Source organism: Globicephala melas, chromosome X (assembly GCF_963455315.2).
Source record: "Globicephala melas chromosome X, mGloMel1.2, whole genome shotgun sequence".
NCBI lineage: Eukaryota > Metazoa > Chordata > Mammalia > Artiodactyla > Delphinidae > Globicephala > Globicephala melas.
This window is the reverse complement of record NC_083335.1, coordinates 35,499,370-35,524,114: the sequence shown is the minus strand read 5'-3', so window position 1 is coordinate 35,524,114 and position 24,745 is coordinate 35,499,370. Positions and strand designations below refer to the sequence as shown.

The 24,745-nt window shown below is 41.5% G+C and overlaps 1 pseudogene; it reads left to right on the top strand.

Annotated features, from left to right (window-relative positions):
- The first annotated feature begins 218 nt into the window (after positions 1–218).
- LOC115841659 (glyceraldehyde-3-phosphate dehydrogenase pseudogene) lies at positions 219–24,113 on the top strand (annotated as a pseudogene).
- The last annotated feature ends 632 nt before the right edge of the window (positions 24,114–24,745 follow it).

Sequence of the window (24,745 nt, the reverse complement as noted above, 5' to 3'; positions counted from 1 at the left end):
ATATATGTAAATCAAACCAACATGCTGTATGCCTTAAACTTATACAGTAATGTATGTCAATTATTTCTAAATGAAACTGGAAAAAAACAGAGAAATAAAACAATGATTTTTAAACATTGGACAACAAGGCCTCACAGGATCTCTGAGAGAAGGGAAACAAATAAGGTGAGCCCTACAATTGCCCTAGCTTCCTTCTGGGAAAGAATTTCCAGGACATAATGCAGGAAGTGAGAAACCGGAAAGAGTCTGGTATTCTCACTAAGTTGAGGAGACAGAATGGAGGATTTGAGGAGGCCAAGGTGTTAGAATATGCAGGGCAGAGTAATAGAGAGGAGGAGTCTATACAGAGTAAGAGCTCTGGAGACACCCAGAAGTTTCCCTTTCCAGTTTTCCAGTGAGTTCTGATCATGTATTGTGAGAAAACTACCCTCAGACCATCAGAAAGGAGCAGGCAGACCAATTCTTGGAGCTCAAACAGAGCTGTTGAGAGTTCACATTCCCAAAAGCCAAAGTCAAGAAATGTCCTAATAAATGGGACATCAGATAAAGTACACAGAAGGATATTATCTCAGTAGAGAGGACAAATTAGCCCCAGACCAAAATATTTTGGTAGCTTCTGGTATCACCTAAAAACTCTTAAAAGCAAACCTCAAACTGATCGAGCTGTTTCCAAGTATCTTAATTGTGTCTGAGATCAAGGCTTTCAAAAAAAAGGAATTAAAAAAAGTCCAGCACCCAACAATGTAAAATTCACAATGTCTGGCATCCAGTCAGAAAGTACCAGGCATGCAAAGGAGCAGGAGAATACAACTCATAATGAGGAGGAAAATCAATCAATATAAACAGTCTTAAAAATGCACAGATAAGAGAATTAGTAGACAAGGGTATTAAAACAGCTGTTGGTAAATGTACTCTACATGTTCACTGCCTACCCACAAGATCATAAATACACTCTTTTATTAACCCACATGGGGTGAACTTTTGTGTATCTGCAAAATAGAAGGCAAGATTCACTTTTTTTTTTTTTACACTATGTGGATATCCAGTTGACCAAGCATCATTAATTGACAAAGAACATTCTTCCCTTGCAATGCAGATGTAACCTCTGTCACAAATAAAGTGTTCATATATGAAACAAAAATTGTTTTCAGAAAGAAAATGAATATGCAGAAGGAAACATTGTAGTACTTAGCATTTCATAAAATGAAAAAGATACTTGTATTCAAAGGGAAATGTGCCATGGAAATATACAAGAGATGAGATGTTGCAGGATCTTAATCATAAACATATGCAAAGTTAGCATCACACTCTATATGAAGTTCTTGGAAATACCATTTAGTCAGGGGTGGGGGGTGGGCATTTTGCATCTGATGAGTCACCATAATGCTACTTCCCTATTCCTGCTTATGGTGAATTGACCGTCTTTTTATTAGTAGTATGCAGAACTATTGAACAAATGGAATTTCCTTTCTCACTATTGTAACCAGGGGAATGAAAATTAATCTCTTAGTATAACGAGAGTTAGAATATTTGAGTTATGTTCTTACCTTCCTCCTCATCCTACTATAGAAGCTCAATAAGTCACTTCACCTCTCTGAATCTCAAACTCTCCATCAGTCATTTAAATTTAATGCATGGGGCTTCCTGGTGGCGCAGTGGTTGAGAGTCTGCCTGCCGATGCAGGGGACACGCGTTCGTGCCCCAGTCCAGGAAGATTCCACGTGCCACGGAGCAGCTGGGCCCGTGAGCCATGGACGCTGAGCCTGCGCGTCCGGAGCCTGTGCTCCGCAATGGGAGAGGCCACAACAGTGAGAGGCCCGTGTACCGCAAAAAAAAAAAGGAAAAAGAAAAATTTAATGCATGTTACAGATGGTGCTGGCTTTTGCCAAAAGGGTATTTTCTCCCAACATGTGTCATAGTTGTAGGTCCAATACAATGATTTGGGAAGTCCTGAAGATCAATACAGATCTATGTTTCTAGCCCCTCTCCAAGAAATCTGTATGAGCTTAATGAAAGCTAGCCAAGGGCTTCAAAAAATGTGACTTCCTTTCCCTTTGAAGTCAGTAAGCATTTCTTGAGCATCTACCGTATGCACAGGAAGCTGAAGTAGTACATGTAGAATTTGGAGACCACTAAACTTTCTGGGGAACTCTCAGAATGGCCTCTTTACCCTCATGCACTGACCCCACTACCTCTTTCTGACTTCTTTAACCACTAGGACTCTGCTTAGTTCAGGGGGGCCAACAGACTCCCCGGCCCTTTCCTTCTATTCATGCCGGGTAAATTTCAGCAGCAGCAGAACTCTGGATGAAAGAGGCCAACTGAGCCTAGAAGACTCAGAGTCCCTTTGAGCCTGTGGGAAATACCTGAGTTTTGAAGCATCTATGACAAAGTGTTTTCTACCTATTACTCCAATCTCCAGGAAGGGAGAGAAAAGGTTAGAGACAGGGAGTCCTGTTCCCTACCTCCCCTTCACAGCAGCCCTTTGGGTGCAAAGAAAGGCATGGTTCTCCTAAACTTCCATAATCTGTAAGGAGGTAACTCCTGATACAAAAACACTACCTCACTCCTATCCCACACCAGCCTAGTATGATGGGGAGTGGGAAAAGGAGGTCACTATTGAGAAAGGAGGAAGGGCTGCTGAGTAAGGTGAGATTCCTTCTGTGCTGTCATCTTCTTTGTTTGTATTGCTATCAAAGCTCCACCCTGGGGCTTCCCTGGGCCACAACTGTGAGAGGCCCACGTACTGCAAAAAAAAAAAAAAAAAAAAAAAAAAGCTCCACCCTGTGCTGGAGAAGTTCTTATAGCCTATCAGACAGGGTAATAGGGAATAGTCTGGATACCAAGGAGAAGCAGAGAAATTCTATTGTAACAGGTCACCCACAGCCAAAACAAATTATTCCCTCCAACTCCACTGGAAACCAGAGCCCAAACCAGTGAGCAGCTACCAGGGCTCCCTGTCAGCTCTGGAAAAACACACAAAGCATACAGCTGCTCACCATTAACTGATGAGCTGATAATGAACACCCTGTATGTAGACTTTGGGCACAATATGTGACTTGATTTGTGAAAACAATGTCTGCCAGCAGCCTCTTTGGTTCTGAGGGACCCCAGCTGGGACTGGGATGGGGCCAGAGGCAAAGGAAGACTAAAGAAGACCACTGGCTTCCTTGAAACCCAGTCAGGGGAGAAGTCAGGGAGAGGAAGGAATGGGAGCAAGAGAGGAGACAAATAATGGAGAGGAAAGAAGGGAAGGACAAAGGAGAAAAAAAAATAAGCAACACATTTTTCAGAGGGCCCCAGACAAGGTCTTTGATGTCACGGAGCTTGCCATCCCTCCAACACTCCCACTCCCCACTCACATTCACTGCACCTTTATTCTTGTTCCTCCTACCCTACTCTCTCTCCATACTCCTTTTTGGGGGTAACCAAACCCACATATCTACAAACAGAAAGACATGTCGAATTCCTTTTTGCTTAAAAGCTAGCTGTCACCTACCTTTTAGTGGCTGACAAAGAGGCCACATTACAAGTAGCTCTCTTTTGCTGCCAAATCTCTTGCCGCCATGCTACTCTCTGTAATTGTGTCACTCAGTTCTCTTGGGTGAGCCAGGAAAGCTGAAGGGTTCCTTTTCTAAGAGTCTCCTCTGTGCTCATCTCCTGGTACAGCAGGGCTGACTGTCTTTGGTATCCTTCCACCTGTCCTTTCAGCACCATTGTCCTCCTTGACCCTGATTCCCTCTATCCGGCCTCCTGGCTCAAGGTCCCTCTACTAGATTCCTTATCCTAATTCCTCGGGGACCTGCTTTCCCTTCTGCCAAAGAGCCAATGAACTCCACTGAAGGTGTTAAATGTAGTTGGTGGCTTAATGTGTCACTCTTCCCTTGTATGATTGTTGCATTTTCATAAGGGTTAAACCAAAGGAATAGCCCTCATATGGCAGAATCATAAGCATGATGGTAGATAAGGAAATTTGGGGACAGGAGACCTCCTTATTCTTCTTCTGCGAAAGGCTGATCTTGGACATGAGGATAGCACTATCAGGTCACCAGGGATATTTCCCCAAACTGAAACATTGCCCTGTAGTTTTCTGATATTGGTCAGAGGGAAGAGAGGGCAGAGCCAATGGAGGTGAGTTTTACTTCTTGACCTGTTGCTCAAATTCTCAAGAGTGCTTACGTTCAGGAGTTCCACATAATGGCTGTCTCCCGCCATGGGATTTACTCAGCTGAATAAATTTTCCAAAGCTGTATTAACGACAAGGCCAACCACAGAAAAGCTAGATTATCTTGGACCCAGGGTTACTCCCCAGAATCATGCATAAACCATGGTTATTTCCAAGCTATGCTCTTGATTCAACCCACAGACTAGCTGGGCAAAGCAAGGTGATTTGCAGGCTGATCAACATTCACAGAGATAAAGAGAGAGAATTCAAGTCAAGTCCACTCTGGTTTACCCCTGGGCTAGTCATGTGGGCCTGCCTCTGCACTTTTTGGCCACACATCTCCTGTGCCACTTGTTCCACTGAGTTCTGAGCCAGGGCAGAAAGGCAAGTATATCACTTCTTCCAAGTGAGATGGCAGAGTTCCAAGTGCAGGAAGGAAGCAATCTTATCAGACTTGTGGCCCATTGATAAAACCACAGAAGGAAATCACTGAATTTCAAATTCAGAAAGAAAAGTCTTGGATAAAACTAGGAATTAATTGCCTAGGGAGTTTCCACTTTAAAGTCATTTTTTCCACATCAATAAAAAAAGCTTTTTATCAAAGCTAGGGTAATGGTCTTAGAGCCAAAGTGCTGTCTGCCTGTTTAGAGCTGTTTATAAGGTCTTCAGTATAAACTAGTCCCTTCCACCAAAATAGCCATTCTTTTCTCCACCCCACTTCCTTTTTTAGATCCATCAGGCCTTTTCCTAGAGACGCTGGGTTCTTCTCTCAGATACTCTCTGAGGATTCCCAGTACTTAATTTAGGTTTCACAATAGAGCAAACTACCAGATGAGGCAAGGAGACTGGCTGTACCACATATCAAAAGAAATTATGGAATTGTTTTCATGTAAATATGTTCATGCAAAGGATTATCTATTACCCATCTGAGTCTGTCTAGACTATATTACTCCATTTCAAGGTCCTTTTTAACACTAGACTTTGGGAATTCTCTGTAGTGTTTTGGTTTTGTTAGTTAGCTAGCTTGTTTGTTTTTGTATTCAATGGTATTTGTCTTTAACAACACTCAGGAAGAGACCAGATACACTGAGGAGAGTGGCCTGGCGTAAAGGATGAGGTGGGTATACACTGAGGCCAGAGAGACTTTTCAGATAGACACACAATTGAAAGGAACTTTTGTGCTAAGCAATGATCTTTAGCCTTCCTTGCTAACTTAAGCTGAATTCCTAAGGGACAGCGGCCTAAAAGCCTTTTCAAGAATGAAGGATACAATAAACAACTAAGTTTTTCCCAAGTTTGGGAAACAATGCAGTATAGCGAGTGATGTCTGTTTTATAAATTCATTTTTAAATAGTTTTATCGAGATAATTTACATACCATGCAAGTGAATCATTTAAGGTATACAATTCAGTGGCTTTTAGTATATATCCACAGAGTTGTACAACCATCAACACTATCTAATTCTAGAATATTTTCATCACCCCAAAAAGAAACTTTCTATCCATTAGCAGTCATTCCCCATTCCCTCCGAATCCTTCTCACTATCTTTGGGCAACCAACCACTAATCTATGTTCTGTCTCTCAGATGACCTATTCTGGACACTTCATATAAATGGATTCATACAATACTTTTAACAGCTTTATTGAGGTATAATTGACATACAAAGAACAACACATATTTAGTATGTACAATTTAATGAGTTTAGACATAAGCAAACATCCATGATGACGTCCCCACAATCAAGGTAATAGACATACCCAACAACTCCCAGAGTTTCCTTGCGTTCCTTTGGGTTTGTTTGTTTGTTTGCTTTAGTGTGTGTGTGGTAAGAACACTTAACATGAGATCAGCCCTCTTAACAAATTTTGTAGTGCACGATACCATATGGTTACTACAGCAGATGTCTAGAACTTATTCATTTAGCACACATAGCTGAAACTTTATAGCCAGTGAACAACAACTCCCCATTTCTCCACCATCCACCCCCTGGCAACCACTACTGTATTTTCTGCTTCTACAAGTTTGACTTTTTATATACCTCATATAAGTGGAATCATGCAGTATTTGTCCTTCTATGACTGGTTTATTTCATTTAGCCTAACATCCTCCAGGTTCATTCACATTGTCACAAGTGGCAGGATTTCCTTCTTTTTTAAGGCTGAATCATATTCATATATATATATATATATATATATATATATACACAATGTATGTATATATATATATAAGTCCCTTAGTAAATTCACTTAAAAAATAAACTAGGGTTTTCCTGGATCACTGTTTTATTTCCCACATTTCTTCCCAACACCTAACATAGTTAGACAATCTGCCTCCTGCTATTTATTGCTTTTAAGCTGCTGCCTCCTTTTCAGGGACACACTAACACCTCTGGCCACCAATGATTTTTTGCAGTGGATGACAGGCCCTACTTTTGGTATCTTGAGGTCAAGCTTACCCAAGACACTGGACGTCTTCACTGTCCTCTCTGCTCGCCAACTAAAAACTGTCTACAATTCAACCTTGAACTGTAAACAAACAAACAAGAAAAAAAATATAGCACCCCCATTCCTCTACCCAAATGACTGAACAACTAAAGAAGTACATACCAACCTCCAGCTAAGCTGATGGCTGACACCACAATGGTTCTAGCTCCTCTCAGACATTAATCAAATCAGACATTTCAGCACCTTGAATCACCTCATGAAAATATCTTGCCCTACTTTCATTGATATCTCTTCCACAAGATGCTATCTTCTTCAAAGAAAACAGACAGGGCTTCCCTGGTGGCGCAGTGGTTGGGAGTCCGCCTGCCGAGGCAGGGGACACGGGTTCGTGCCCCAGTCCGGGAAGATCCCACATGCCGCGGAGCGGCTGGCCCCGTGAGCCATGGCCGCTGAGCCTGCGCGTCCGGAGCCTGTGCTCCGCAACAGGAGAGGCCACAACAGTGAGAGGCCCGCGTACCGCAAAAAAAAAAAAAAAGAAAGAAAGAAAAGAAAAGAAAAGAAAACAGGGAACCATCCACGGTGACCATCTAAACTACCAGTGTTAAATGAAAAGGTTTACAGGGGCTCAGCAGGTAATCTGATGAGTAAAGCCACCCAAGTGTAGGATGTGCTGAAAGCTTTGGGAAACTGGAAGGCAAGTACCAGTATAATGTGTAACCTGGCCCCAGCTGACTTTGCCATGCAGGATTGAAGTTCCCATGTTGCCAGATATTTTTTTTAAAAGAAGCTGGAAAGTGGAAATTTTATGTGAAAAATTTCTTTTTAAATACTGGCAATAAATTTGATATTTTAGAAAACACTGTGCAGGTCAAACAAAACATGTGTGCTGGCTGGATCTAGCCCATGGGCCACCAGTTTACAATCTCTGCTCAAAACACTACTTAATTCTTTCTCCTACATTCCCTGTCATTGGCAGCACCAAGCTAGGATCCCATTGCTGCCCACATTCTTAAGTCTTTGTCCTTCAGACTGTTAGCCTTTTATTAAAAAACACTTTTCTTCTAGCTCTTTCTTCTCTGTGTGCACACTCAGCTGTATCCATCCTTAAAGAGTAACTTAATACACTAATGAAGAGCATGAACTTTCACTGGAGTCAGTGAAATCTGTGTTCAATCCTAGCTCTGCCAACTACTAGCTATGTATCTTTGGGCAAGTTACTTTACCTCTCTGAGTCTCAGTTTCCTCATCACTAAAATGGGTATCATAATCTCTAGTTCACAGGCTTGTTCTGAAGCAATATATTTAAAGAACCTGGAACAAAATAGATGCTTAATACACATTATGGGTCACCCTTCATCCTTACTTTTTCAGTAACAGAATCTAACATTTGACACACTTAACCGCATCTCTTTTCCCCCTTTTAACATCAACTTCTTGTAGCAGCACTGTTTATACTCACGTTGTGAAATTCACAAGCCCCAACATTTATCTGGACCCTGTCCACTGTCATTTGAGACCCCTGATCCCAACCCTAAGCTCCATCCCAAACGATGTGTAATTTTTTTCATTGTTAAATCTAAATGACAGTTTGTTTTCATGCTTGTCAATCTCTCTGAAGCCTCTGATAGAACAAACCTCATATACCCTCCCAAGCTCTTTGTTTGTTTTTTTTAAAATTTTTATTAGCGTATAGTTGATTTATAATGTTGTGTTAGTTTCTGCTATACAGCAAAGTGTATCCGTTATACATGTACATATAGCCAATTTTTTTAGATTCTTTTCCCATATAGGTCATTACAGAGTACTGAGAAGAGTTCCCTGTGCTATACAGTAGGTCCTTATTAGTTATCTATTTTATATATAGTAATGTGCATTTCTCAATCCCAGTCTCCCAATTTATCCCCCCCCTCACTTTCCCCCCTGCCTATCAAGCTCTTTGAATGGGCTTCCAGGATAACAGTCATCAGACATCTTGGACTACCCAATGATCTCTATCTATTCAATTTTGTATCATACAGCTCTCTTGCTTTTGTCTTTATCCCTTAAGACCTAGATGGAATTCATTTGGTCACATGGAGTCTATTTCACAAAGGGTAGAAAGTGTAGAAGAGTTTCATCTAACTCCATTTGCAAGCAAGCAAACTCTGGCAGGATGATATACCATCAACTCAAGATAAACATCAAAATGAAAAGAGGGTGTTATACCTGGGAGAAGATCCCAGAGGCCATATGGATCTCTCCACCTTTAATTAAGATGGCTCCATTTACTATATTGGTGTCGGTGGTCACCTCTCCAGCTTACCAAGTGATCATTAAAGGTGGTGGCTAGGAAGCCATGAGTCATATTCCAGTCTTCAGATCCCTTTTACATTGCAGCTAGTTATTTCCACTTTCTCTCTTAAAGGAATGGGTGCAGTCTGCACGTTTGGCTCTGAAGGCTAGACCAGAAGAGAATATTCAAAGGTATCTTGGGCTTCATTAAGAATCTAGACTCTCAAGATGTCTGCTTTGAAGAGTACAACACTGTGGGGATGTAAAGTACTGGTATGTTTGTATCAAAAGAAGTCACATTCATCACTTTATGGTTACACCTCATTGTGAAGGCACACCTGTTTCAGGTTCCCTGCAGGCACATCTCACTCCCACCTCTGAACTTTTTCCAAAGCAATATATTCTCCCTGGAATACTTTTCCTTCAGGCAGTCAAATGGTCTTTCCCATCATTTAAACAGCTTCTGAAATCCCATCAATCCTCCAGTCTTCTAAGATAGATTGGCCAACGGACAGGTTTTTTGGTTCAGCCTGGACATGAAATACACACAACTATTTTCCCTTCCCTGATCATGTACTTAGCCCTCATTGCCTCACCTATACTAAAGTACATTTACCTTTTCTTTACATTGGTAGGATTTGTTCTGGCCAAAGATTGAACAGAGAGTAATGTCTGCTGTACAAACGAATAGCTCATAAATCTGAAACTCAGAATTCTACCCATAATGCTATTGTACAATGCATTAATTTAGTAGCTTAAGTAAAATCCTCGGTTTTGGTTACAGATATTAGGGTATAAAAGTGTTGACAGAGGCTAGGTCCCTGTTGTGAAATACAAATGCAAAATGTAAATGCATATATGTAAATTAGAATGCAGTAATATTTACTAATGATCTTGATGAAGGTAGAAAAACACAGTAAAAATTAATAATATATTACATCTAACAATATAGGTGAAGCTAGGGCTCACATATTGATCATTGGTGTTTTTCTCTGTCATATACATTAAATAGAGAGTAGCAAAGTAGTTCAATGAGAAGTCTATTCTGTAGACCACTAAGTAAAATTAGGTCGTTAAACTGCTTTCTGAGAAAGTAGAAGTTAGAGGAGAAGAAGACAGGGAGGAGAGGTAGCGGTGATTTCTTGCGACCCCTACTCCACCACACCTCCAGGGTGATTCGTGCCCTTCCATGGAGCCTAGCAGCCCTTATGTCAAGGGAATGCCTATGGCATCTTGCATCATCACAGCATGGTTGTGAGACTTGTTGAAAACAAAAGTGAGCGCCAGAAGAACTGGGTGAATATCAGCATATTATGAGAATTGGGAAGAAAACATTAATTGCTTATATGCTATATCTTGAGAGGCCCAGAAAGCCTGAAGGGTCCCATATTGCTGTTTAATGCCTACCATTTGAGAGTTACTTATTTTTAACAAGTTCCCCTTCGAAATGTATATTTATTTTGGGAAATAAACACATTAAGCCAGATATCATTCACATCTTAAGTCAAGTTAATTTAATCAGAATGCTTCCTCACTACCACATAGATGGTCTCCACCGTGGACAAAATGGGCGATTGGCTCCAGCCATTGTCAGAGAGAAGATTAATTTCAGAATGTAGGGGCACTGCTTAAGTGTGGGGAGGAATTCATGAATCTGTCCCCAGGCCCTCTTTTAAAATGCCAAAACTCGTGGGAAAGGATAACCAACACAGTTTGTCATTGGTTTATCTGATCTGCTTTGCTCCTAGCAGCAATGAGGAGGGCTTAGCGTAAAGACTGCAAGATGGAGAGGAGAGAGAGGAAAGAGATGATCTTTTTGTATCTGGCCCCCACATCCAACCTAAGGACTTCATGTGGTCAATGCTTGATAATGGGCTGTTGACTTGAAAGTAGGGAAAGGCAGAAGGAGGAAGGCAACAATTGTTTGTCCTTAATGCCTCCCTCCCATCAGTGACAATTTAAGTTCCAGCAGAATAGTCCTGGAGGTTCCCAAGACTCTTTGGAACTTGAGAATATAGGTTCAGCAGGTGGGACGGAGCCTTGGCACACTTTAATATTACAGGGGTGCCACAAAGCTGGCTGCAGAGCTGTGTCTGCAGCACAGTGAAAAGCCCGGCCAGACACAGGACCTAATGGTGGACTTTCAGGTTCTATGACAGGCCAGTGTGAGAACAATTTCTAGGTGGAGAGGACTTCATGGTTATTCTAAGATCAAACCACAAAGGTAAGCACCTGCCTCTCAGTTTGTCTCTGGTGATTCTCCAACCTTTACATTCTTCCTTTTATATGCGAATCTGCGTCTCCAACACACAGGGGCCCAAATTTGAGTTCCCATTGAATGAGTTCACAGTTTGTTTCAGAGTCAAAGACTGCCGTCCCACCTGCTTAAGGTGTTCCTCCCCCTGATGTTACTGGGTGAAAAGTCAGTAAGGTTGCAGACAATGAAGGAAAGGGAAGGAAGGAGCAGGAAAAGAAAAAAGGAAGCAGGAGAAAGGAAGCAGCTAATTGTGCCTAAGGAGCTATTGGTTCTAACACACACGCATACTCGCAAATCCATAAAAGAAGGAATCAACCAAACCACCTCCACTACCTGGACCACCTAAACAAGGATGAAATCAAGGCCAAAGAATTTAAGGTATTGCTGGAAATGGAAGAGTCATACTTAAGGTGGTCTTCACAGCCTAGTCTGAGATCGTGAACTACAGAAAGCACAGCGATATACATTCATTCATGCAGATATGGCATATCTCCTTCATACACACACAGACTCTCACTCAGTATATGCATAGATACAGCTGCATACCAAGACTACTGCACTCATACAGATACAGAGAGAGATACATTTCACCAAATACCAAAATATACATCTATATACCCAGGTAAGTACATGGATACAAAGTCAGATACGGACACCTGGAAAATCTAAACATGGAGATATACACAAGAATACACAACTGCAAATAAGATATCTATGTAAAATGGAATCGATTTTATATAGATATGTAAGCCTCCTACTACCATTTATCAGGAGTCTACTATGTCCCTGGCACTTTATATATGTTGGCTCCTTAATCCTCACAAACACTCCTCCAAGAGGGGTATTATTAATCTCATTTTACAATTGAGGAACTAAGACTTAGAGGAGATTGTAACTTGCCAAGAGTCAGGCAGTTAGTGTGGCTTATAGTAGAGCAGGAACTCAAACAAGGTCATGCTACCTGAAAGGCTGCAAGTCTCCAACACCCTTATGCTGCAGCCTCTCCTGACAGCTCAGAGGCAACCACAAACAGACACACATCCATTTACAGGTACTCACGCTCCCTGGCAAAGAATGTGATTAGCATACTTCAGGGTCTGTTATCATCATAATCATTTGTTTGAACTAAACAATGTGGAATTCCTTTGGGTCATTAGTACCCGTCAGTAAATTATCACGTGTTTAAATTACCTCTGGAGTACTTAAATTTAAACACTCTAGCATCTTGGTCCAGGGCCAGCCAATATTTTAAAATAATAACACTATAATTAAAGCTTAGGGTAAGCTTAGGATCTCATTCAAGTTAACAAAAGATTACTCTTCACAGTAGAATTAAAAACAAGATTCTAATTAATGAATGTGCTAATTGTTCTTCCTTTTTGCAATCAGCATGGCAATTTCATCTGAGAAGACACTGCAAAACACGAACACAAAACCCCCAGCTGATGCCCTGGTTGGATGCATGGCCCAGGGAGCTGTCTCATCTCCTTGTGCTGTCCTGGGCAACTGTGGGCACTCTGTGATGTCCAACATGGGCCTAGAGTAGGGTCCTCAACTGTGAATCCACACCATCAAGTTTTAGAGAGCTTTATCTCCAGGATAGGGAAACTAGTTTTTCTAGTTTGCCCAAGACAGTCCAGTTTACTCCTATGGACTTGATTCAGCAAAGAGCACTCTAAAGAATGTCTCCATTTGGCTGATAACTTATGTAGGGACCCTACTTCAGATCATTCATGGAGCCATGAATCTTTCTAGCAGGGGAGGAGAATAGGAAGTGCTGCAGACTATTGACTTTCTCCTTGAGCCTCCTACTAGCATTGGTATTTGTGCCACAGTGTGGATTTCCTGTCACCACTCCCTACTTTGTGCAATAATAACCACATACAGCCCCAGTTACTAGGGGCTTCCTTCTCCGCCAGCACAGCCCAAATTATAGTGTTTCCTGAGAACTAGAGCCTTTTCTTTCTTCATGGTACATATAAATTTTAGCACCCTGAAACCGTGGTGATAGTGCTAAGGAATGGGCATGGGTACAGCTTTGAAAAAATAGTTCCTCAGTGCTTCACAGTTCTGTCTGGCCTGAAATTGGAAGATGATAAGCCAATATAACATATAGACTCTTCAGAGGAAAGAAAAGATTTGGAGAAAATTCCTAGCAAAGTATTCAGGGGAAGAAGATTGGAACCGCTAAACCAAAACACACGGGATGTGTCAACGGAGAGCAGTCCTGCCTGAACAAGCAAGGAGTTGACTGTTCTCCTGGACTTCTTTCAAGTCTAACTTCTAAGGACTTTTCTCCTGAAGAGACTGAAAGGAGAACAATGGGGGTCAAACTGCAAAACATATAGCCAGCAAAAGCAAATCTTTTTCATGAGATCCTTGAAAGACACTGAGAAACAGTAACAACTTAGATCCCTACAACTTCCTTTTGAAAAGCTTGCTCATGGCTCCAGAATTTTCTATCGAATTCTCTTGACATTCGTATAGCATAGGCATGCAGAAATAGAGGAAATTTCCCTAGGTCTCACAAGCCAGTGCCAGAGCCAGAGTCAGAACTCATCTTTCCTGACTTCAAGCTTAGGAGAGTTTTAATGTTTTAATTAAACTCTGTGCCTATGGTAAGATTACATTAGTATAGTGGCTACATAAAAGGACTCTTGAGCTTGCCAAGGTTTGAATCCTAGCTCTACCACTTATCGGCTGTGTGACCTTGGGCAAGATCCTTCACCTGTCTGTGTCTCAGTTTCTTCATCTATAAAATGTGATAATAGTAGCACCTCCTTCAGAAGTTGTTGGGAGAATTATATGTTACATATGAAACCCGTAGAGCAAAGCTTGACACATAGCAAGCACTCAATAAATGTTAGCTGTTATATATAAGATAGGTTTGAGAAACCATTTGGGGTCCTTTCCTAAGCAAGTGGTTGGATAGTCACACATAAATAAATCTGATAATATCCATCAAATGATCAACCCAGGTTTGGGGTAACCAAAGTGGATCAGATTAACTGTGAGACAATCAATTTGATGATTGGTCTCTTGATACAATCAGAGTTCAGGCATTCTGCCGAACCACATGTTTCTGAGCTCTTTAGTCACCAAGAAAGGAGTCTCCATTATCTGGATATGTCGCAGGTTCCTTTCTAGAGACTTAAACAGGAAGGGAGTCTTCTTTAAAAGGTTTTTGGGGACCCAGGAATGAAACTTACCCTGAGCTAAATTGCAGGGAAAAAAAAAACATGTTGGGAAGGACATGATGTGACTGAGTTTTCCTCCTGGAGATTTTAAAGTATATGATGTTTTACACTCAGTTCTAATGCTTATTTCCCAAGGAGCAGGTTGGAGAGACAGGACAGTGTATAAGGACCACTCTCTCTTTCCTCCCCAATCCTTGCCAGAGAACCCAGGTCTGGCAGCTTTGGGCTGTGTGGGCCTATCGTAGATGCAGTTGGGTGGTGGGTGGTATGCTGCAGTGTACTTGCACCACCCTCAAGGGCCATTTGTGTTCATTGCTTTCCAATTCCACATTTAGTGACGTCATGCTGTTAGCTTACAATCAATCATGGTGGGAGTATTTTCACCATGGAAATTGGCAAACACTACAAATCGGGGCTCCCCCCACCCCCCGCCACAGAGCCAGTTGTTAAGCATTTACCAGCACATCTCTGGGCAGGACTAACTGTCATTGCATCAGATACAGCTCCCTTCTGTGCTCAGGTAAGGTGGGACCCTTTCAGCTCTTGGCAAGTGTCAAGAGCCTTTTACCAACTGAAGAGCTTCACTGGGCTAGGACTAGACTGCTTTGGTTCAATTTCTCATTTTAGGTTTGTTTGCTGTGGCTGTCCTAACAACATATTCCCAAGGGGCACTGGATTACCCAGCCTCCTCAAACATAAGAGGTCTCAGCCCATCAGAGAGGAATTTGAGGCCCAAGATGCTGGACACTGCTGTAAAGAGAAAATCCAAAGGAAGGTAAATGGTAGGAAACTGAATACAATGAAGGAACAGTAACTAGCCTGCTTTCAAGTTTCCAACCATCATTTTGGGGAGTGAGATCGATTCTATTATTAAAGAAAGAAGGGGATTGTACACAAAGCCAGGAACCAATTTGAAATTTAATGACCAAAACAGAGAGAATTGGGTTAAAGCCAATTTATAGAACCAGTGAAACGGAGGGAAGTTGAAACAATACAGGCACAGAACAAACAGGCTTTAGGCCACGTGTAAATCTAGGCAAATACAAAACACATGGTGTAGTCTCAGCACACAGGCCTTGCTCTCTGCCTCTCCCTCCCCCATACTCCTTCCCTTAAACTTGGTCAGTGACATATTGATAGGACCGGAAGAACAGAAAGTTAGCTATTGATACTCTAAGGTCAACATCCAATTCTATCTCTGGCACTCCCACAGAATCCTCAAGTATGAGTGCTAGAAGAATATTGTCTACTGTAGTCCCCTCCTGTAACAACTTTGGAAACTGAGGCCCAGAAAAGTGAATTTCCCAAAGTCTCCAAGCCAGTTAGTGGCAGATCTGAGCCAAAAGCTCGGGACAAGTGTGTTCTTATAAGCCACAAGTCAAATGTTTCTTAAGGGTTTCCTCCTGTAACTGTCCCTGTAAAGATGGAGTATGTTCTTATCAAGTTGGGAAGACCCTGATCTTCTGGTTATTGCTCCTAGCTTTCCTATTATAGCCCAAAGTCTATAGTTCTTTCTCCAGATCACAGAAGTATATACAAATTGAACTCACATGCAGACCAGAAATCTTGGCTTTAAAAAATTATTGATAGCAAATGCTTGACACAGGAGCATCTGTGAACAAGGTGAAATTCTATCCATGTGTAGGGGGAAAGCATGGGTGGGGTGGCTTTTCTGTATTCATATAAGAAAAAGCTTCTACCTCCTGGTGGTACTTTTTCTGTCTGAAAAAACAATATTGGTTCAAAATGACTGAGTACTTGAGATATAATTTACCTCTGGATGTAGAATTCTATTACTGAGGCCTTCCTCTTTGCTCTTCCATTTCCCAGTTGCCAAGGTAGTCCCAGTGACTACCTTGAGGCAGCAAATCCTTTTGTACAGAAAACCAACATGTCTGCAGAAAGTTCCTCCAAGGACACATTTAAGGTCACTCCAACCATTTTGACTTATACAATTACTTTTTCTACCAACTCACCACGATGCCATGTTTCAGCAGTTAGCTGACCATTGTTATCCTTGGGATTCTTTGACTTGAGGATTTTCCTGGGTTTCAACATCACAGGGTCAACTTGCAGATATCAGTTTGCAATTCTACTGCTGTAAGGAAGGAGGAAAGGGAATAAAGAGCGATGAACAGCTATGTGCGGACAAGATACAGATTGCCTGCAGCCTGGAGAATCATACTCTTTCCACAAGACTCAGAACAAGGGAGAGTCCTGGATCTGCTGGAGGAGAGAGAGCTAATGTTTGTTGAAAGCCTCCCACGTGACAGGGAAGTTAACTTGGAATCTTCCCCCAAAGTCCATGCACTACAAGAAAACTGAGGCTAATAGAGGTCAAGTTACTCAGGTAGAAAGTAGCAGAAACAGAGTGAGACTCCAGGTCCTTTGGATTTCAAAGTTCATGATCTTTCCATAAGATCTGCCTCCATAAAGGGAGGGAGGAACATCTGAGCTGAGTCCTAACCAAACTCTTGTCACAGCGCTTCTTGAAGAAAGGGATCTTCCTCGCTGTGTTTATAGGCTCATTTGCTCAAGTCTGGGTTTGGCAGCCGCCAGCCTAGAAACGGCATCAAAGGCAGCGGGAGATGGAGGCATCAGCCCTCCAGGTGGAGAACCCAGGCTGAACCCCTTGGCCTTGCTTTGGAGCGTTCCCACCTGCTAACATTTTACCTAGGACAGATGAATAGCTCCTTGCAGATCTGACTGTCTTCACTGTACCTCCCTGACATAAAGACCATTTGCCTCAGAAAAAAATTCTAATTATTCAGGCAACAGAGTGGGCAGTTAAGTCTTGTGCAAACTCTTGCTCACACCTGTGGAAAGGGAAATAAGCAAAAAATCATTTCACCTGCCTGTGGGTTTCTTTGCTGAGAGCACCAAATCTTGGCATTCACTCATGCAACCTACAAATAATGAGCTCCTAATATGTGCCAATTATTGTGTTAATCTCAGGGGATATGAAGACAAAAGGCATGCTCCCTTCCTTCAAGGAACTCCTAGCTCTTAGTAAAACTGCAAGCTCTGAGAGGCAGTCTGGTTTGATGGCCAATAGCATGGACCCTAGAATCCAACTGTCAGGCTTAAGTCCTGACTCTACCACTTACTATTTGTGTAGCCTTGGGCAGGTGACTTAACTTTTCTGTTCCTCAGTTTCCTCATCTCTGAAGTAAGGGTCGGTAAGATTAGTTAGCCCAGGTAAAGCCCTTATAACAACACCCAACAATTGTAAATCCTCCATAAATATCTATTATCATTACCACTACAAGCCAAAGCAAATTCTTCCAAAGCCTGCCATATCAGAATGAGTGTATTCAGTGAATGAGGTAACTTTAGCTATCTAGAAAAATCAGTCTCAATGTGTGGATAGAAATAGAAGCCAGAGGCGGGGTGGGGAGGTGGTGGTCTTCAAATGAGAGGAAAATGTATCTCCTTATCCAGTTTATTTTGAGAATGTGTGCCAATTAAAAGCAGGTAGTACTATTGACATTTTATAAACAATTAATTACCCTAACAGCCTCAGATATGTGGAGAATTTCCTTAAAACAACACAGCTTGGGCCGGACACTTCCCTTCTGTGGGCCTTTATTTCTCCATCTGTGGGTTAAGAGGGTTTGAGTGAACTGATTACTAAAGGCCTTTCAGGTTCTGACACTCAACATTTCTCCTATTCTCAATGCTCAGTTGTTATTCCTGGAGAAATAAAAACATAAAAGCTTTGTTGGAAATTTCCAGAAAAGTTTATTAGAAAATTTCCTGTTGTGATAAGCTACATGGCTAGGGAAGAAAATTCTGATATAGCAACCATTGATCACTGATCAAAATATATGACGTTATTATAATTATATACCAGAATCATATGCAGTATGTAAACATTTGAAGAAACTTTAAATTAGATCATCTAGACCAGGGTTCTCAACCTTGACACTATTGGTGTTTTAGGCCGATATTCTTTGCTTGGAGGGTGAGGCTGTCCTGTGCATTGTAGGATACTGAGCAACATCCTTGGCCTCTGCCCATTAGATCCCAGTAGCCACCCCCATCCCCAGTTGTGACAACCAAAAATGTCTTCGGACATTGCCACATGTCCCCTAGGGATAGGATTGCCAGATTGAGAAAATGTACTTTATCTGGCAACACTACTTGGTGAGGGGGCCAAAGTCCCCAGATGAGAACCATCAAAGTTCTAGCCTCTTGCTACTCAAAGTTCAGCACGGGCATCACTTTGGAACTTGTCAGAAAAGCAGAACCTCAGGCCTCAACCCAGACGTACTGAATCATAAAGGGCAGGTATTTTAATAATTTCCCCAAGTGATTTTGTATGTATATTAAAGTTTGAGAAACCCTGATTTAGTCTTAACCATGTATACATATATCTGATTTACTGGTGATGCTTTAAAAAACTATAGATACTCACCATGATATACTCTAATTCAGTAGGTCAGGGGTGTACAGCCCTAGAATTAGTATTTTTAATTCCCACTGGTGCTTCTGCCCAGTGAGTCTAAGATGCAGCAAGATTTAGGAAACGTTAATCTAGTTAGTCCAACCCCCTCATTTCACAAATGAAGCTGAGGCCTAAATGAGGCAAGTGATTTTCTAAGGTCACAACTCAGTTGAAGAACCATTGTTAAGCTGCAGAATTAGACCCCGAGCCCACTGACTCCTCAACTAGCATTCCTCTTCTTTTCCACTACTTCTTCCACTGTCATTAATGTTGTCCGCCAAAAGTTGACTCTTCCCAAGAGAAGACAAACGAAGCAGAAGTGTTGCAAAATCAGTGTTCATCAATAGATGAATGGATAGAGAAATTGTGATGTGCGCACGTGCGTGCGTGCGCACGCGCGCGCACACACACACACACACACAGTGGAATATTACTTGGCCATAAAAATGAATGAAATTTTGCCCTTTGTAGGATGGACCTGGAGTGTATTGTGCTAGTAAAATAAGTCAGACAGAGAAAAACAAATACCATATGATTTCACTTATATGTGAAATCTACAAACCAAACCAAACAGAAACAGACTCATAGATACAGAAAACGAACCAGTGGTTGCCAGCGGGGAGTGGGGTAGGGGGGCAGATGAAGTAGGTGAAGGGGATTAAAAGGTAAAAACTTCCGTTCATACAATTAATAAGCCATGAGGATGTAAGTTACAGCACAGGGAATATGGTCAATAATATTGCAACAACTTTGTATGGTGATGGATGGTAACTAGACTTATTGTTGTGATCATGGACATATATACACTACTAAACGTAAGGTAGATAGCTAGTGGGAAGCAGCCGCATAGCACAGGGAGATCAGCTCGGTGCTTTGTGACCGCCTGGAGGGGTGGGATAGGGAGGGTGGGAGGGAGGGAGACGCAAGAGGGAAGAGATATGGGAACATAGGTATATGTATAACTGATTCACTTTGTTATAAGGCGGAAGCTAACACACCATTGTAAAGCAATTATACCCCAATAAAGATGTTAAAAAATATATTGAATCACTATGTTGTGCACCTAAAACTAATATAATATTGTATGTTAGTTTTAACCGACAAAAAATTTTAAAATAATTTTAAAGAATTTTTTTTTAATTTTTAAAAAGCAAAATCAAATAGACTGTCGCTACTCCAAAAATGTTAGGAGTTACTGGCCTTGAAGACAGAGGGCACGCTGGTAGGAATGCTGATTCTGGTCCCTATCATCAGCTGTAAGAAACGTTGCAATTAAAAGCAGGCTGACCTAAGGGAAATCCATATCTCAACTCAGTTCAGCAGAGAATATCGCAGAGGCTAATAGATTCAGGTGCATTTTGAAATGAAATGAGCAAGCAGAGAACATCTTAAACAGTATGACAATGAGCCTGGATTCTACTTTAGGTCAGTTACAGCACTGAAAATCCACATAACTGGCCAGTGCTACTAGCAGGCTACCATCCCTGAGAAGGAAACTCTCTACATCTCAAGATGTACAAGTATACCTTCTGAGTAGGAATATGTAGGCTTGGCACAAGGTACCATGGGAGCCGACAGTCATCAGAAGAATTTAAGAAACACCTCACTTCCCAGTTTGTATTAGAATACTCTAGGATGAATAAGAATGAAGCAGTCTCTTGCTGGGTTTGGGGACTCCCAAAAGTCACTGAAATTGGTGAAAAAAAAACCCCAGCGCACACCAGTATATTCTTGACCGAAGGCCAGGGCTGGAGAATATACTACCTCCAGAAATCAGCTTGAATTCTAATGTCTTCATATTCCAGAAAGAATGCAACATTCACTGATTAGAAGGAGAAATCTGGGAAGGGCAAGGCATGAAGCAATCTTTGCAGGCTGCCCAGCCCACTGTAATCCACATAGCCCAGGGCAGAAGCAGATGGATCAAATTTACCTTTATAGTTAAAATGATCTGTTAGGATTTATGAGTAATGTCTTTAACACCAGTTGATTATTGGGTTGTCTTAGAAAAACAGAAAAAAAGCTCGTTTGTAACAGCTTATGCTTGCCAATTTCCCCATCTGGAATCAATCAACAAGTCATGTAATGTTTTGAGTGCCTACTATGTTCCCCGTGCTGTGCTGGGCATGATAGAAAATATAGGGTAAAAAAGATAGGATATCATCCTCATTCTTAAAGAACTTACAGATAAATTCTATACACAAAGGACAGTTACGCATTAAGCAGCGTGCATTCAGAGGTCAGAAAAAGAAACGGAGTTACCTGAGAAGACTTCATGGAAAAGGTGGAACTGGAGTGAGACTGTATAGGAAGTTGTGCCTTTATGCCTTCCCACATCATAAACCATTTCTAAAACAAGTAGTAATCTATATGAGATCATTGGTTTAAAATATAATGTCCAATCACCTATTTGGGATTTATTGATATATAGCTTTTTTCAAATGTTATGACATCCATTCAACAAATATTTATTGGCCCCATTGTTCTAGGAGCTGAACATATACCAGTAAACAAGGCAAGAAAGTCCCTGCTTTCCTGAAGAGTCCATTCTAATGGGGAAAGAGACAATAAGCATATATTCAAATAATTATGAAACAGGATGAGAAGATAGACAGTGACAGAGGGTCTGACTTTATATAGGGAGAGCCAGGGAAGATCCCTCTGAGGAGGTGACATCATTAAAAAATCAGCACGAAAACTATTGTAGATACTATTAATAATACAGGCTATTATTAATAGTGCCTAAAAGAGACATTATTATATAGACACTATTATAGAGGAAGAGGTCAGGTGGATACCTGGGGGGAAAGTATAGACTTGTTTCCCTGGTCACTCTTGCCTTGTGTGGGCATCAGTAAGCCTTTGTAATATCCTGCTCCCAAACTATACCTGTTGCCATTCGAGATGGCTGATTCCATCTGCTCCACTAATCCAGTGCACCTGCTTCTGTGCTAAAAAAAAAAAAATGTTCCATCACTCCTTTGAGCTGATGGATTCTTGTTACCAGCGAACACACTGGAAATTTTGGTGAGAGTTGGGTGATCATTTTAACTAATGTCAACTTTAGAGTAATGCTAGAAGACGTAAGTGGCTTAGTTTTGACCCAGGCAGTTTCATAACCACTGGATTCTTTATTTCTGCCAATCATTTAATAATCAGAACTAAAACTATTTTAGACACTACTATTAATCCAACTGTATTATTAGACTGACAATCCCTTTTATGAAAACAACTGGAAAATGTTTCTTAAACTGAAACTCAAAAAAGCCTTCTAACTTCTGTTTTGATCTTGATAGTTTATTTTTAAGAGCACATTATATGTACTTTATACTGTGAGTCTTATGAAGGCTTCAGACCAAAAACAGTAAAATTCTGGACGGACCTAAATGCCTTCCTTCCCCTCCGTCTCTCCAATTCTTTTCCATGCCAAATCCTCATAACTCCATGAAGGCTGCTCAACCAGCCTCATATAAGGTTTTCCTCCTCAATAGACTATCCCAAGGTAGGGGCTACATCTTGCACTTCATGCCACTCTACTGTACCTAACAGAATGCTTTGCCCTCAGGTACTTTATAAATACTTATTTTTTGATCAACTAAATGTAAGAACTAATTGAGGTAAGCTTGGACAGAAGTCATAGTACTATAGAAACTCTTTCCAAGTTCTTTGTTGGTAAGTTCAGTGATATACTCTCTGACAACTCAAGTCCTAGGGATAAAGGGAATGACTGACCCCATCAAAAAGGGTAGCTTATTGGTCAGACACTGAGTCACCGTATGGCAATCTATCTGCCCAGGAAACCAAGTCATCTCTTACATACACAGGTCACTGAAGAAACATTTGACTTTCTCTCCTTCCGGGAAATGCAGAGGCACTCATTTGGGAAATGGAATAATCATTCCAATATCCTATCTCTAACACAGGAGTCAGTGTATTCCTAACTCTTTGGATCAGTGTCTAGCATGACTTGGGCATTTCATATAGAGCTATTATTAATCATGAATGGAGAAAAACTTTCACTTAGGCTGATGGAAGAGGGTATAGAGGTTGATGGACAGTGGCAGGAGACGGTTTGAAAGAACAGATTAGGTAATTGATAGGCTATGTGGATAAGGCATATGTTAAGTGATATGCTTCTAATATGGGGCCTGGGAGAATGCTGACGTCTTCCTTTACCTTAAGCACTGCCATCAGTTGTCAACCCTAACGCTAAAGGGCCAGCAGAGCATGCATCTCTTCTCAAGTTACTACCATCACCTCCAATGTTGGCCTCCAAGAAGGCTGCATTTAATGACACCTCTTCCATCCTTCTGTTTATTGGTTTGAAAGTTAAGCTTGTTTAGTTCTCATTGATTTGTTGTGGGGTTGTCAGGTGTGATTTATCAGTAGCTTGTTCATGGTGACCTTAAAAATACAACCATGTTATAGCAGCCATGCCATTTTCTTAGTATCAGAGAAATGAGTCAATTGACCTAGTCATGCTCTTTTACAACTTACTAAATGCATGCGGTGCTGAACGCTTTCTGTTTGCTTCTGTTTCATCAGAACTTGGTAACATATTAGCTATATATGAATTAATCAACATTTAGCCTTGGAAGTTAATTTGAACATTTTAGTTAGTCAAAATATCCATAACCACATTTCTCCAACAGGTTGGTGTTTGCTGTGGAGTCCACTAGCCTCTTCCTGCTCTTGGAGAAGGCTGGAGCTCACTTGAGGGTTGGAGGTTTATAATTTCTTTCCCTTCTGCAGCTGTCCTCATGTTTGTAAGGGAAGGGAACCATGAGAAGTATGATCACTGACTCAATATTACCAGCATTGCCTCCTGTACCACGAACTTCTAGGTACCCTGGTCAAGGGTAGTTACCCCTGACAATGTAGGGATCGTGGAGAGACTCATGATCACACCATTAATTCTACACTGAAAACTGCGGATGGCCCTTCTGGAAAACCGCAGCCTGTGGATCATGGTGCTGCTCAAATCATCATCCCTACAAGCACTGATACCACCAAGGTTGTAGGCAAGGTCATTCCTCAGCTAAATGGGAATCTCATTGGCCTCTGTGTCTCTACCCCTAACATGTCTCTCATAGACATAGACAAATATGATGACATCAGCACCGGACAGCCCCTTGAAGGACATCCTGGCCTACACAGAGGATCAGGCTGTTTCCTGTGAGTTTAACAGTGACACCTACTCCTCTATCTTTGTTGCTTGGGCCAGCATGGCCCTCAGTGACCATGTTGTCAAGCTCTTACTGGTATGACAATAAATTTTGCTATAAGAGCCACATTGTGGACTTCACGTTTCACGTGGGCTCTACGGAGTAAGAGCCCTGAACCAGTACTCCCAACAATAGCACAAGAGGAAGAGAGAGGCCGTAGTTCTTGGGAGTCCTGTCTCAAATCTACCCCTCAGTACACTGAGAATCTTCATCCTCAACATGATTCCAATCCCATGTTCATTAGAAGGAGAATACCATCAATATAATACCCTATACCTGGCAAAGGAAAGTATAGGATGGTTTGCTATGAGTAAAACTTTGAAGCCAACTGTCAGTCAAAAAGTATGAGGCATTGCAAATAATAGCTTTAGTGCAGACACCATTTGGACATGGAGTAGAAGTGGGCCTTAACTCACGGCCTCTAGGCATGGCTGTTCAGATCCTGTGGAATATATTGAGATACTGTCCTCTTTCCTTCTTTACGTCATTCTATGCCATATTTTTTTCCTCTACTGACCTATTCATAGGGGTTAAAGCTGGCTGTACGTGTCTCTTTAGCCACTAGCACCCCTGCAGCTGTGACATCATGAGTGTCACCTTTTAACCGAAGAGACCATGATATATGTCACAACGTGCAAAACCTAGTTACTCTAACACACTTAACAGAGGCAATTGGCCCCTTGAGGTGGAGGGAGGATGTTTCCCATGTGGACTCTCTATGCTATAGGGAGGCTTTTT